A 13423-nucleotide genomic window follows, 5' to 3' on the forward strand; every position below is an offset into this window, starting at 1 on the left:
CTCCTTCTCACAGCTCCTCCCCTTCAGGCCTTTCCTAGTACCCCGAGTCTAGAATGTCCTCCACACTAAGCAAGTTTCCTTATGCTCTCGGCCTCTGCCCTGCATGTTCCTCCTCTCATCACTGCAGCCGACCCCTGGCTCTCTTCATAGGACACTCTCCAGTGCAGTGCAAACTTCTTCCACGTGCTGTTGGGGCCCAAGGGTGGGAGGGCCAGATCATAAACTTGTAAATTGGCAAATGCTGCCCCTTGAGGCTCCTGCCATTCTCTGGGCCCTCCCTACTGTCCCCACCCCCATAGTCACTGGACATTTGTCACTTGGCTCACAGTCTTCCTCTCTAGCCCATTCCCTACCCACCTCCCCCCTGGCAAAGCTGACCTCTGCCACCTCCTGCCACCCTTGTCTAAAAGAGACTGAGTGTCCCACCTTTGGTTCAAGGCGGTTCCTTGTGCAGGCCCTGTCAACAGCACTTGATCTCTTCTTTTCCAGACCTTGATTCATTAATTACCCCCTTCTCTCTTGTATCTTCAACCCTTCCCCCTCCACCAGCTTCCCTTCCTTGCCATGTTAATTAATGAATTAATCACTTCCATTTCAAAGGGAATTTAAAGCAGTTTACAAAGATACATACAATCAATTCTAGATAGATTAAAGAGTTAAAGGTTAAAAAATGAAGCCATAAAAAATGTTCAGAACACATGCATGAACGTTTCCATAATTTTGTTGTGGGAGAGGCCTTTCTAAGTACCACATCAAAGGCAGAAATCATAAAGTAAAACACTGATAGATGTGAATGCATAAAAATTAAAATCTTTATATGGGCAAAAAACCTTTTCAAAAGGTTTGAGACATCAATAAACTGTAAAAATACTTGCAACAGACTGGGCGCAGTGGCTCACGCCTGTAATCCCTGCACTTTGGGAGGCCGAGGCGGATGGATCACCTGAAGTCAGGAGATTGAGACCAGCCTGGCCAACATGATGAAACCCCGTCTCTACTAAAAATACAAAAATTAGCCAGGCGTGGTGGCACGCCTGTAATCCCACCTACTCGGGAGGCTGAAGCAGGAGAATCGCTTGAACCTGGGAGCTGGAGGTTGCAGTGAGCTGAGATTGCACCACTGCACTCCAGCCTGGGTGACAAGAGCAAAACTGTCTCAAAAAAGAAAAAAAAAGAAAACTTGCAACACGTATGAAAAACAAGGAATTAATACCTTTACATATAGGGAGTTCTACCAAATCAATATTTGAAAGCAAACACCCCATAGAATAAAGGGCAGGCGGGGCACGGTGGCTCACACCAGTAATCCTAGCACTTTGGGAGGCCAAGGGGGAAGGATCCCTTGAGTCTGGGCAACATGGTGACACCAGCCTGGGCAACATGGTGAAAACTTATCTCTACAAAAAATTAAAAAAACAAAAACAAAATTAGCTAGGCATGGTAGTGTGTGCCTGTAGTCCCACTACCTGGGAGGCTGAGGCAGGAGGATGGCTTGAGCCTGGGAGGTGGAGGTTGCAGTGAGCTGAGATCATGCCACTGTACTCTAGCCTAGGCGACAGAGTGAGACCCTGTGAACAAGAAATCTGCAAAAGAATAAATACAACTGGCCAAAACAAAACAAAAACCAAAGACTATTAGAAATTGAAGAGATGCAAATTAAATAAGTTATCATTTGTTGCTATCAAATACACTATATTGCAGAAAATTAAAATATCCAGTGTTGGTAAGAGTATATGGCCATGAGGCTGGGTGCGGTGGCTCACACCTGTAATCCCAGCACTTTGGGAGACTGAGGCAGGCGGATCAACTGAGGTCAGGAGTTTGAGACCAGCCTGACCAACATGGCAAAACCTCATCTCTACTAAAAATACACACACACACACACACACACACTAAATAGCTGGGCATGGTGGCACATGCCTGTAGTCCCAGCTACTCAAAAAGCTGAGGCAGGAGAATTGCCTGAACCTGGGGGGCAGAGGTTGCAGTGCACCAAGATTGCACCACTGCACTCCAGCCTGAAGGAGAGAGCGAGACTGTCTCAAAAAAAAAAAAAAAAAAAGAGGATATGGCCCCCATACACTGCTGTGGGAACAATGCCAAATCTAAAAATGTATGCTAGGAAAATGATTACAGATGGGAGCAAAGATTTATGTACAATGTAAATACTCAGTTTGATTCTCAAAGGGTGAATTGGCATTGGATGAAGATGAAGACAAAAGACATTCTGGGCAGAAAAGACCACCAAAGCATGGCCAGTTCCCTTGAGATTCCTGGGATCCACCCTTCCATACTGTGGAGAAAGCTGTAAGCAACCACACGGAATTGTTTATGGCTGTTGCTGACCTTTCCCTGACCTTTGACTGTGGTCTGGGACCAGTTACAGCCTAAGCTATAAGAAGTCAATGTAGACCCTTAAGCATTGATGGATTTCTAAAACTCCAGTTTGAAGTGACCATGGGAGCCAGGACTTACTGGATTGCTCTGCAATAAATGAAATAATTTCCACAAGAAATTATTCTACAAGGGAATTGCTATGACTCCCTCATCTTTTTCTCTAATTTGTACTTTAATGACTTGCTACCGTTATTTGATAAGCTAAAGCAACCCCCATCCTACCCAGCAGAAGAAGGGCAGGAAAGCCATGTGTGCCCAAGGAATTATCACCAGCTCGCCTCTGCTTCTCCAGTGGCTGCCCATGGCCTAGGCCTGGAGGGCCACACCCAGGGCTTGCCTGCCTCCTGCCTCTTCCTCATCTAGCTCATGCCATTCTCTGCCCACCCACCAGGACACAGACTGGGAGACCCTGTGAGTCACCCTCTACTTGCCCACAGTCTCCCACGAAGGGTATCCTATCCAGCTCCCAGCCCCAGCATACCAAGGACAACCCCACAGAAGGGACAGAAAAGGACTTTCATAAAGGAAACTCAGAAAGTGTAAACAGGTACTACCTGCAGCTGAGAGAATCCGGGTAAATTATTCAACCTTTCCATGTCCAGTCTGCAAAATGATAGGACAAAATCTAGGAACTGCAGTTAGATGGAGAAGCAAGTACTCTTTAAGACCAGAAGAGAGCACCATGCTTAATCCTGGCTTCAGGCCAGCAGTCAGAATTATTTTCCAGTAGAGATGAGAGTGGATTGACTTTGTTACCCTCCTTCTATCTAGCCACCCCTCTACTGGTCAGTCATGTGCATCTGTGACAATGCCAAGCAGGACCTATTCAGAGACTCATGTGGGCCCCAAGCTGCCGACCTTGGCCTATAACCCTGAGATAGGCTGTACACTGACTGTATAGCTAACCAGCTTGCTACCCATGAGAAGGGCCTTAGACCACTGACCCATTGCAGCCACACCCCTGAGATTTCAGCATTCCCAGGTTCAATTCCCTGCACTGACAATGTGCCACATGGCCCTTGTGCTTCTGCCCTCTGCTACAATCCCCACCAAATCCCACTGTGGGGACCAAAGCCAATTACGCACCCTAGACCATCCCTTCTGGGAGCTACATTGGTGAGAGAATCCAGAACTAAATCTCGACTCTACCTTCATCTCTCCTGGGAGTCCCTCCCCAACTCAGGTTGTGTTGCCCAATAACTGCCCCCAACCAAGAGCCCAACTCACCTACGTTGTCCTCCATGCATCCCTGGGCTCCCAGCCCCTTGGCTGAGACTTCCCCCTGTCCCTATGGTTAGGGCTGGCTGGATTTCCAGCTAAAAGAGCCCTAAGGCTGAGGAGGCTCTGTCTCCCTCACTTGCTAATGGAGCAGACGCAGTTGCTGCTTTTCCTGGATCATCATTTTTTCAAAAGCTCGATGGGAGGAGGATTTAAAACATTCCCATGGTAGGTCACAAGAGCCCTACCCCTCCCTCTCGACTGCAGTTGGGGCCCTGCTCTCTCCTCCTTCTGCAACTTGATAGCCCTCACTTAGACTGGGAGGAGGATGCACACAGGATGTGACAACCATTGCCCCCAGGTGGGAGCCTGGGAGGGTCAGACCATCTTTGGGGGGGTGGAGGAGGGCTCCCCCAACAGTGAGTTATTTTAGCCTGGGTGGGAAAGGGGTCATGAAGGAGCTTTCCTGGTTTGCCTTCGGAGTGAGAACCCATAGGTACTCAGCATCTTTAAGGACACCTGGCAAATGATTCTGCCCTAGACAGAGTAACAGTCCCTTGTATTGAGACATTGTTTCTAGTTCTTAACAACAACCTTACAAAGTAAGTTTTAGTACCCCTTTCACAGGTAAAGAAAATTAGGCGGGGAAGGTTAAGTGAGCTGCCCAAGGACACACACAGCTAAAAAGTGGCAGAGTGGTGAGACCCAAATGCAGATGGACAGGACTCTGAGGCTCAAGGGTGGATCCCCTTGGCCACACCCACCAAGAGCATATCCAGGCTCTGCCTACACACCCCCAACCTCCACGATCAACTCTGACCTTGCTCTGATTGGAGCTTGGGGCCTTCCAGAGATAGAGTTGGGGGTGGGGAGCGGGGATCCGATTTACAGGGTGGAAACCAGAAGAGAAGAAAATCAGTCATAGGCAGCTCTGGGGAGGCCTCTTTTCCTTCTCTTATTCTCCCAACATGCTGGAGATCTAGCTAGTTTTCCCCAACCACCTTATATGCTGTTTGCCTTCGGTGGTACTGCAGGTCAGCATGGTACAGGGGCATTGCCCATGTGAGACTGTAGGCAACATGCATGGGAGGGGGAGAAGATAGGCCTCATCCAGCCCAGCTGCAGCTTTAATATGCCTAGTTGGCGGCAAGTGGCACCAACTTGGTTGGGGTGGGGATTGAGGAGGAAGACTGGAATTTCAGGTCTCTGGCAGCAGGGGCGGGGTGGCTGGGGAAGAAAGAGGAGAGAATACACATGGGAAGTGGGATTTGAGCTGAGGCCCATGGATGAGGATGCCTCCGAAGCTGAAAGGTGAGGCCTCTGCACAGGTCATCTCTCCTGGGGCCTAGACATGCCTGCTGGCTACAGCAACCAGTTTACATTCTTAATGGACCAAATGATTTGGGAGACATCATGCTTGCTCTGAGGCTCTGTTTCCCTTCCTCTGAAATGAGGGGAACTTTTTCTGCCCCATCTCACTCTCTGCTGCCTCATGTTCTGTCTGAGCAGACTGAATAAAATAATGTCGGGAAAATGTTTGCTCTCTTGAGATGCATAATGTTAGCTACAATGGCCCTCATCTCCTGCATCTCAGTGTTAGACAAAAATGTGTCTGAGAAGCAGGACAATCTACATCTCTTTCATTTTATTTGTTCTTGAGACAGGGCCCAGGCTGGAGAGCAGTGGTGCAATAATAGCTCACTGCAGTCTCAATCTCCCAGGCTTAAGTGATCCTCCCACCTCAGCCTCTTGAGTAGCTGAAACTATAAGGACACACACCACCACACTGGGCTAATTTTTTTATTTTTATTTTTAGTAGAAATGAGGTCTTGCTATGTTTCCCTGGCTGGTCTCAAACTCCTGAGCTCAAGCGATCCTCCTGCCTCCTTGGCCTCCCAGAGTGCTGGGATTACAGGCATGAGTTCCCATGCCCGGCTTATGTCTCTTAAACAAGGGTCTGTTCAAGCCAAAGAGCTTGGCTGTCAGTATCAATCATCCTTTGTGATAACTTTGCAATGTGTCTGGGGAGTCTCAAGGGCAGAAGTTTAGGGGTAGAGTTGGAGGTGCAAGCAAGGAGAGTGTTTCTTTCTTATGGGAGTGTGTGTGTGTTTGTGTGTGTGTGTGTGACAGAGAGAGAGAGAGAGAGAGATTGGGGAATCTTATCAGATCCTCCACCTCCAAACATGCTCTCTTTGTTCTTTCTCCTTCTAAGTGCCCTGATCTGAAATTTCATTTAACCTCAGTGAACAAGAGGAGGGCCTCAGTGCTCTTTAGTTCCCTCATCCTGGGGATCCCAGTCCTCAATAAATTACACTAGGGAGTTAGTACTCCCTGTTACAAAAGAACATTGCACTTACAAAGGGATTCATGGCAGGATCCCTTTGTTCAACAACCACACACCTGGGCTGGGCACCTTCCATGTACCAGGTGCTGTGGCAATTGCAATGGCTGAGACCCAGGTTCTGCTCTCTGGGAGCTAGCAATCTGGTGGGGAAGAAACACATGCACACTCGTGACAAGTAACATGTGCAGGCAGTGCATGCATCAAGAGAGACAAAACAGGCCAGGCATGGTGGCTTATGCCTGTAATCCCAGCACTTTGGGAGGCCGAGGCAGGTGGATCATCTGAGGTCGGGAGTTCGAGACCAGCCTGACAAACATGGAGAAACCCTGTCTTTACTAAAAATACAAAATTAGCTGGGCGTGGTGGCGCATGCCTGTAATCCCAGCTACTCAGGAGGCTGAGGCAGGAGAATCGCTTGAACCTGGGAGGCGGAGGTTGCAGTGAGCCGAGATTGCACTATTGCACTCCAGCCTGGGCAACAACAGTGAAACTTCATCTCAAGAAAAAAAAAAGAGAGAGAGAGAGACAAAACAGAGTACCATGGGGATTTAGTTGTCATGGTCTGTCAGTGAGGCAGGATCTGGGGAGGCTTTTAGGAAGAGCAGTCAGGTTGGTAGTTGGTGGTTTGAGGTCTGGGAAGTAGTGGATTTGATGGTAGAACTCCTCATGCCCCTGGGTCTATCCATCATTGCCCCAATACAGACTCCTGCTCTTTAAACAGTCTCTGTGGTACAGTGGTTAAAGAATAAACTCTGGAGTCAGAATGCCTGGGTCCAAAGCGTGGCTCTGTCATTTGCTGGTGGTGTGACCTAAGGCAAATTGCGGAACCTCTGAGTTTTCTCCTCTGTAAAATGAGATCGAGACAGGATCTACTCACAGGATTGCTGTGAAGAGTAAGTTAGTTAATGAACAGAAAGTGCTTAGAACAGTGTCTGGCATATAGTAAGGACTCAACAAGTATTTCTGTTATTATGATCACAGAGACGAAAAAAAAAACAACTTCTTTTTCAAGTGTCCCTCCATCCCACGTACCCAGGGATAGAGGCTGAGCTGCCTCATTCTCCTGAGCTTCCAGCAGAGCAGAAGAGGATAAGACCACCTGCCAGATCTGGATCAGAAACCTGGAGCATCAACAGGAACAACACTGTCCATGCTTCATACAATAACATCCAAGTGCCCACAGTGGAAAGGGCAGGAAACGAGACAGCTCGAAAAATGTGTCTTGGAAAGAGTAAAGGCTTTTGAATCCGGAAGATCTGGGTTCAAATCCTAGCTCTGCTACTTCCTGCTATGTGGCTTTAGAAAAGTTAAGTTTTCTGCGTCCAGAGTCCGCATCTGCAATAAGTAGTCATGGGGTTTTATAAAGAAGCAATGAAAGAGTAAAGATAAGGCACCTAGCATGGTGACTGGCACATAGGAAGTGCTCAAGAAATGGCAGAAATTGGCCAAGAATGGTGGCTCATGCCTGTAATCCCAGCACTTTGGGAGGCCAAGGTGGGTGGATCACGAGGTCAGGAGTTCAAGACCAGCCTAGCCAAGATGGTGAAACCCCATCTCTACTAAAACTATAAAAATTAGCCAGGCGTGGTGGCAGGTGCCTGAAATCCCAGCTATTCGGGAGGCTGAAGCAGGAGAATCGCCTGAACCCAGGTGGCAGAGGTTGCAGTGAGCTGAGGTCGCACTACTGCACTCCAGCCTGGGCGACAGAGTGAGACTCCATTTCAAAAAAGAAAAGAAAAGAAGAAAGAAAGAAAGAGAGAAAGAAAGAAAGAGAGAAGGAAGGAAAGAAGGAAAGAAGGAAAGAAGGAAAGAAAGAAAGAGAAAGAGAAAGAAAGAAATGGCAGAAATTATGTTAAGGAGAACAGCCACACCTCCTCCCTTCTCCCAAAGGGAAGTTGCCAAATTCAGACACAGAATGGGACAGTCTGGTGGATGGCAGGTGAGTTGAGAGGCTGGTGGCTTCCCAGGCAAAGTGGGACAGTCCCTGCCCCTGAACATGATGTATCAGCCACATCCAACACACTTTTCTCTCTCCTCCCTTTCCAGTCTACATCCCACAGCTGTCTGCTGTCTAAGTCTAACCCTGGTACTTTATTTTTAAATCAAACACTTTTTAGTTGCATTTGCTGACTGCCTGTCAGACACTGTTCTAAGTGCTTTGCCTATATTAGCTTGTAATTGTTCTATAAGTTGGTGCTATTATTATCATTCCCACTTCAGAGGCAAGGACGCTGAAGCACAGAGAGGCTAAGGAACTTTCTCGCGATCACACAGCTAGTAAATGGCAGAGTCAAGATTAGATTCAAACAGTCTAGCTCCAGAGATGGTGCTTCTTACTCTACAGCCTAAATCCAGGCCTCAGCCCTGACTCCTTTCCACCCCAATCTTCCAGCCTTTCAGCCTCATTCCAGCGCCAGGCCCCGCCCCATCAGGACAAATGGAGGCTACCTGGCCATTAAAGCTCGGCAAACCCCAGAGCAATGAAGTGTTTTGGGCCTGTAAATATTTCACTCTGACTCAGAGGGTGGTGAGAGCCTAAGCACCAGCTCCCTCTGATCTCCCAGGGGCGGGGCGAGGGGAAAGGAAGGCGAGCACTAGTATTCGGCGGCGGTCCCTCTCTCCCCGGTCTGGAGAACTGGCCAGTCGCAAGTTCCCGGCCCCGCTCTCCACCGCCCTTCCTGCCCTTGAGGCGCCCGCCGCAACTGCCGGGGTTGGGGGCACACGGGGCGGCGGCCGTGGTGCTGATAGGACAGCTCCTCCTGCAGTGGCCGTGTTAAAGGGGCCGCGATTGCGTTTGGGAATGCACTGAATACACCCATTTCGAAAAGGTCAGAACATTTTAACCAGAGCATCTAGGGGTTGGATATGCCAAAAAAAGAAAGAAAGAGGACAAGGAAAATATTTACAGTAAAGGGCTGGAGTATCTCTGAACTCAAACACTGAGATACGGACACTGCACAGCACAGAGTGTTGGCTAAAAACAGAGGTCCTGGAGCCAGAACCACCCCCTCTCCCCACTTGCCTCCAGCCCCATCTTCCCACCCCCAACCCAGTCCCCTCAGCCCCCTGTACAAATCTCGGTATTGCTGCTTCCTGCTTTGTAGTCCTGAGCAAATTACTTAACCTCCTTGGCCTATTTCCTCATCTTTGAAATGGGGATGATAACATTATCTACCTTCAAGTGTTGCTATAAAGACTAAGTGAATTATTTATTATTATTATTATTGAGCCTTGCTCTGTTGCCCAGGCTGGAGTGCAGTGGCGTGATCTCGGCTCACTGCAACCTCTGCCTCCCAGGTTCAAGCGATTCTCCTGCCTCAGCCTCCCACGTAGCCAGGATTACAGGCATGCGCCACCGTGCCCGGCTAATTTTGTATTTTTGTTAGAGATGGGGTTTCTCCATGTTGGTCAGGCTGGTCTTGAACTCCCGACCTCCGGTGATTCGCCTACCTCAGCCTCCCAAAGTGCTGGGATTACAGGCGTGAGCCACCACACCTAGCCAAGACTAAGTGAATTATGAGAGGAAAATCATGGAAGACAGTTCCTGGTCCATAATAAACACTGAATACTAGCTAGTTATCATTAAGTCAAGTCATTAGCACAGCTTGTATCTCCCTTCTCTGTTCTGCCCCAAATTTCCAATTAGTACCTTTTGTCAGCCATTTCAGTCAGAATAGCACAAACATTGTCACCAGAATGTTTCACCTTTAACGTAAATTTATGTTTTCTTATTTGAGTACAAATAGGACAGTCAATTTATATGGGGTTGGTGGCGGGGGGAGGCGGGGAGAGGGTAACCAAATTACACAGCAGGCCAAGTTTCCAAAATAAATACGTTTAAGACCGTGGCATGGGTTAGTAAGAAAGATGGGGAGATCTCTTTTCATGGAGGTCCTTCTGAATTGAGGCACTCCTGAGCACATGAAGATGACTTAGATGCAACCTGTTCAGAGACAGGAAATGGACAGAATGACCTGCATGAGTCCAGAAGCCACAGACAGAACCCCCGGACCCCACACAGGCCTCTTTCCAAGCTTTCTTACAACATCTGACACGTACCCTCCCTCTGCCCTGGAAATCCTGGTTAGTTCCTCCCAGGGCCAAATCTCAACTTGGGCTTCATCTCAGGCAAGAGAGAAGTGTGTCCCTTGGTGCCACTCCGAAGATATGACTCATACTGCTGCACCCCTCAGGCCAACACCATACACACATAGTGACACTCACACACGCAGACATACACACACTCACTCACACCCTCCCACACAAGCACACTCACACATCAAGACACAAGATACACACTGCCACGCTCTGAATGCTTGTGTCCTCTCCAAAATTCCTATGTTGAAAACTAATCTCCAGTGCAATAGTATTAAGAGGTGGGCCTTTGGGAGGAGGTTAGGTCATGAGGGCTCCACCTTTGTGAATGGGTTAAGTCCCTTCATAAAAGAGACATGAAGGAACCTGTTTGCCCCTTTCTTCCACCATGTGAGGACACACAGATGTTACCATCTATGGGGAATAGGCCTTCACCAGACACCAAATCTGCTGGCACCTTGATCTTGGACTTCCATCCTCCAGAACTGTGAGCAATAAATTTCTGATGTTTCATTTTAATTCTTATATTTTTAGAGACAGGGTCGCAGCTCTGTCACCCAGGCTGGAGTGCAGTGGCGTTATCACTGCTAACTGCATCCTCAGCCTCCTGGGCTCAAGCAATCCTCCCACTTCAGCCTGCTGAGTAGCTGGCACCACAGGCACAGGCCACCATGCCTCATAATTTTGTTTTTTAATTTTTTGTAGAGACGAGGTTCTCACTATATTGACCAGGCTGGTCTCCATCTGGACTCAAGCAATCCTCCTGCTTCAGCCTCCCAAAGTGCTGGGATTATAGGCATTAGCCACCATGCCTGGCCTGTTGTTTACAAATTGCCCAGTCTAAAGTATTTTGTTATAGCAACCTGAATGGACTAAGACACACACACTCACACACACACGCATTCTGACACACAGAGATAGACATATGCACACACAACCTACAAATACATATACACACTGATACACACAGATATACACATTCACACAGAGACACACAGGTACGTGCTCACACACTGACACAAACATACACACTCACTTGCACCGCACACATCATACATGCAACTCACACTCACGCTTATTCTTAAACACACAAACACACACATCTCCAGCTTCCTTTCCCACCTGTCCTCCCTGTCCCTTGCTGTCCCTCCCCTTTGGCCGATTTCCCACCCAGCCCAGGGTGAGGAGGTGCTCTGTGCCCTCCCATCCTTGCTCATCTCAGAGGCTCCAGGCCTCCAGCAGTGTGCTCACAGGCTTCCCTGGAAAAATAAGCCCCAACACCCCTATCTTGGGCACACGACTTCCAATATTTGTGGGTTACAGACCTTGTTCAGCTCACACATGGAGCTAGGGGTGAAGGTATAAAGGCAAATCACAATATTCCTACGCTTGAGAGGAAATAACTTGTCCCGAGTCACACCACTGAGCAACAGGAGAGCCTGGGGTGACTCCCCCACTCCAGTTCTCTTACCCCACACCACAGGGCCCCCTCTCCGCATAAGGCCCCAGTGTTTCCAGACTGGGCATTGCAAGGAGGTCCCAGGGCTGGGGGCAGGACCGCAATAGTCATTTACTAAATGTTTATCCTTCTTGTGCAGCCTCTAATCTCTGCCAACCTCTCAGGACAGAAATGGAGGAAGAGCTGAGTTGTGGGTGGTGGGCCATAGTAAAAGGATTTGAGCCCATCCTCCTTCCCCAAGCTCTTGCCTGTAGACCCAGGCTTCAGGCTTCATCTAACCAGCTGGGGACCATTCAGCTGGGCCTGGTCCTTGGCAGAGAATGCAATCACCCCAGTCTGTGTCAAGAGAAAGACAAGGATGGGCAGCCAGTGGTAGCGTCTCATCAGAGTGGGCATGAGCAGAGTGGGCAGAGCCTTGGCAGGAAGCAGGGAAAGCTGAGGTCTACTGGCTGGGACTCGCTAGTGGAGGGGGTGGGGCTCAGTATCCCCAGCGCCGGCCTGGCTGGCTCCTGGCTCTGAATGGGGATTAGGATTGTCCTCAAGCTGTGGGACTCATCATTCCCCTCCCCTTTGCCACCCCCAGGGCCCAGGGCTCTGCCAACACCTCCAGAAGTGTCCTTACCCTTAGACTGTGGCATGGCCTCCTTTCTGGCCAGATGGCAATGTGTTCTTACAGACGAAAGATGGGGCTGGCTGTGTTACTTTCAGGTAAGATCAGATTGTTAAGCTTCCTGTTATTTATAGTTAAGTGATCAAGCAATAGCCAAGATCTCACCTCTTACTCCAAGCCTAGCCCAGCCATTCCCCAGGAGAGGCTTCTGAACACCATACTGCCCAGACTTGACATTCCCAGAGCAACTCCACCACCTCAGCCTGTGTCTAGAGAAGGACAAATGCTCTTCCCCAGACAGGGCGTCCTGCACCTGTGCCTGTGGACAGAGGCAAGACATGGAAATCTCAAACACACCTCTGCAGAGATGTTCACTGCATTCCTCCAACATCTCCCTCAGAATCTCTCATCCCATCACCCTAGGCTGGAAGTTCTTCCAAGTGTCTAACCTCCATCCCTCCTGCTAAGAATCCAAGTTCACTTCCTGGTTCTCCATTCTAGGGGCTTGTTTCTCACAACCTCTGACCTCTGAGAGAGAAGTGAATATTGAGCTTCAGGGAGGGAACTCAGAGCCGTCCAACTGAAGACTTGTGCTGTTTCAGCATATTGACATCTTTCACTGATTTGGTCCATGTGAATGGCTCCACTTTCAGTATCCCCAGTTCCTTTTCAATTAGCCAAGAGAAATGACTTAGTGCTAATGAAAATCAATGGTTTAAAACTGTCCCACAAATCACAGGGGGCTGGAGGCCTCAGTTATAAATACTTCCCAGGAAGTTGAGCTGGCATGGGAAGCAGGTGCAGCCGGCACACAGCTTCCTTCACCCTGAGTAGAGCAGAGAAGGTGCCCTCCCTTCTCTCTGATCCTTCTTCTGTTCCAGGATACCTCCTGCTACACAGGCCCCAGCTCCAAACACCCAAACAATTGGCATGCTCCCCTGCAATGCAGATCAGAGCTTAGAGTTCTAAGCCACAAGGGTATAAATATCTAGGTCATTGGGGAAGTGCCCTGAAGACAATCCCTGATCCATCCAGGTTTCCCTCTCTCCCTCCTCCCTCCACATATATATATATACACACTTTCCTCCAGGCCAGAGTTACTAGAAGTCTGGCTTCCCTAACAATAGCTTAGAATCCTGATGGACACTGGAGCTGCTGAATGGGGAGGAGCAGAGGTAAGCAGAGCCTTGGGGTTGGGGGAGCTCAGTGCAGACACAGAAACTTGAGCCTATGAAGACCCCCAAGCCGCTAGCCAGATGGCCATGTCTCCCACCAGACCTGTCAGCTCCATCTTTCTCAC

General features: G+C 49.0%; 1 protein-coding gene across 13 annotated transcripts in view; it reads right to left on the minus strand.

The window, feature by feature from the left end:
* Positions 1–13423, minus strand: part of NAV1 (neuron navigator 1) — a 282581-nt gene that overhangs the window by 198763 nt on the left and 70395 nt on the right. The window lies entirely within an intron of this gene.

The sequence above is a fragment of the Pongo abelii genome, chromosome 1 (assembly GCF_028885655.2).
Source record: "Pongo abelii isolate AG06213 chromosome 1, NHGRI_mPonAbe1-v2.0_pri, whole genome shotgun sequence".
NCBI classification, from domain to species: Eukaryota; Metazoa; Chordata; class Mammalia; order Primates; family Hominidae; genus Pongo; species Pongo abelii.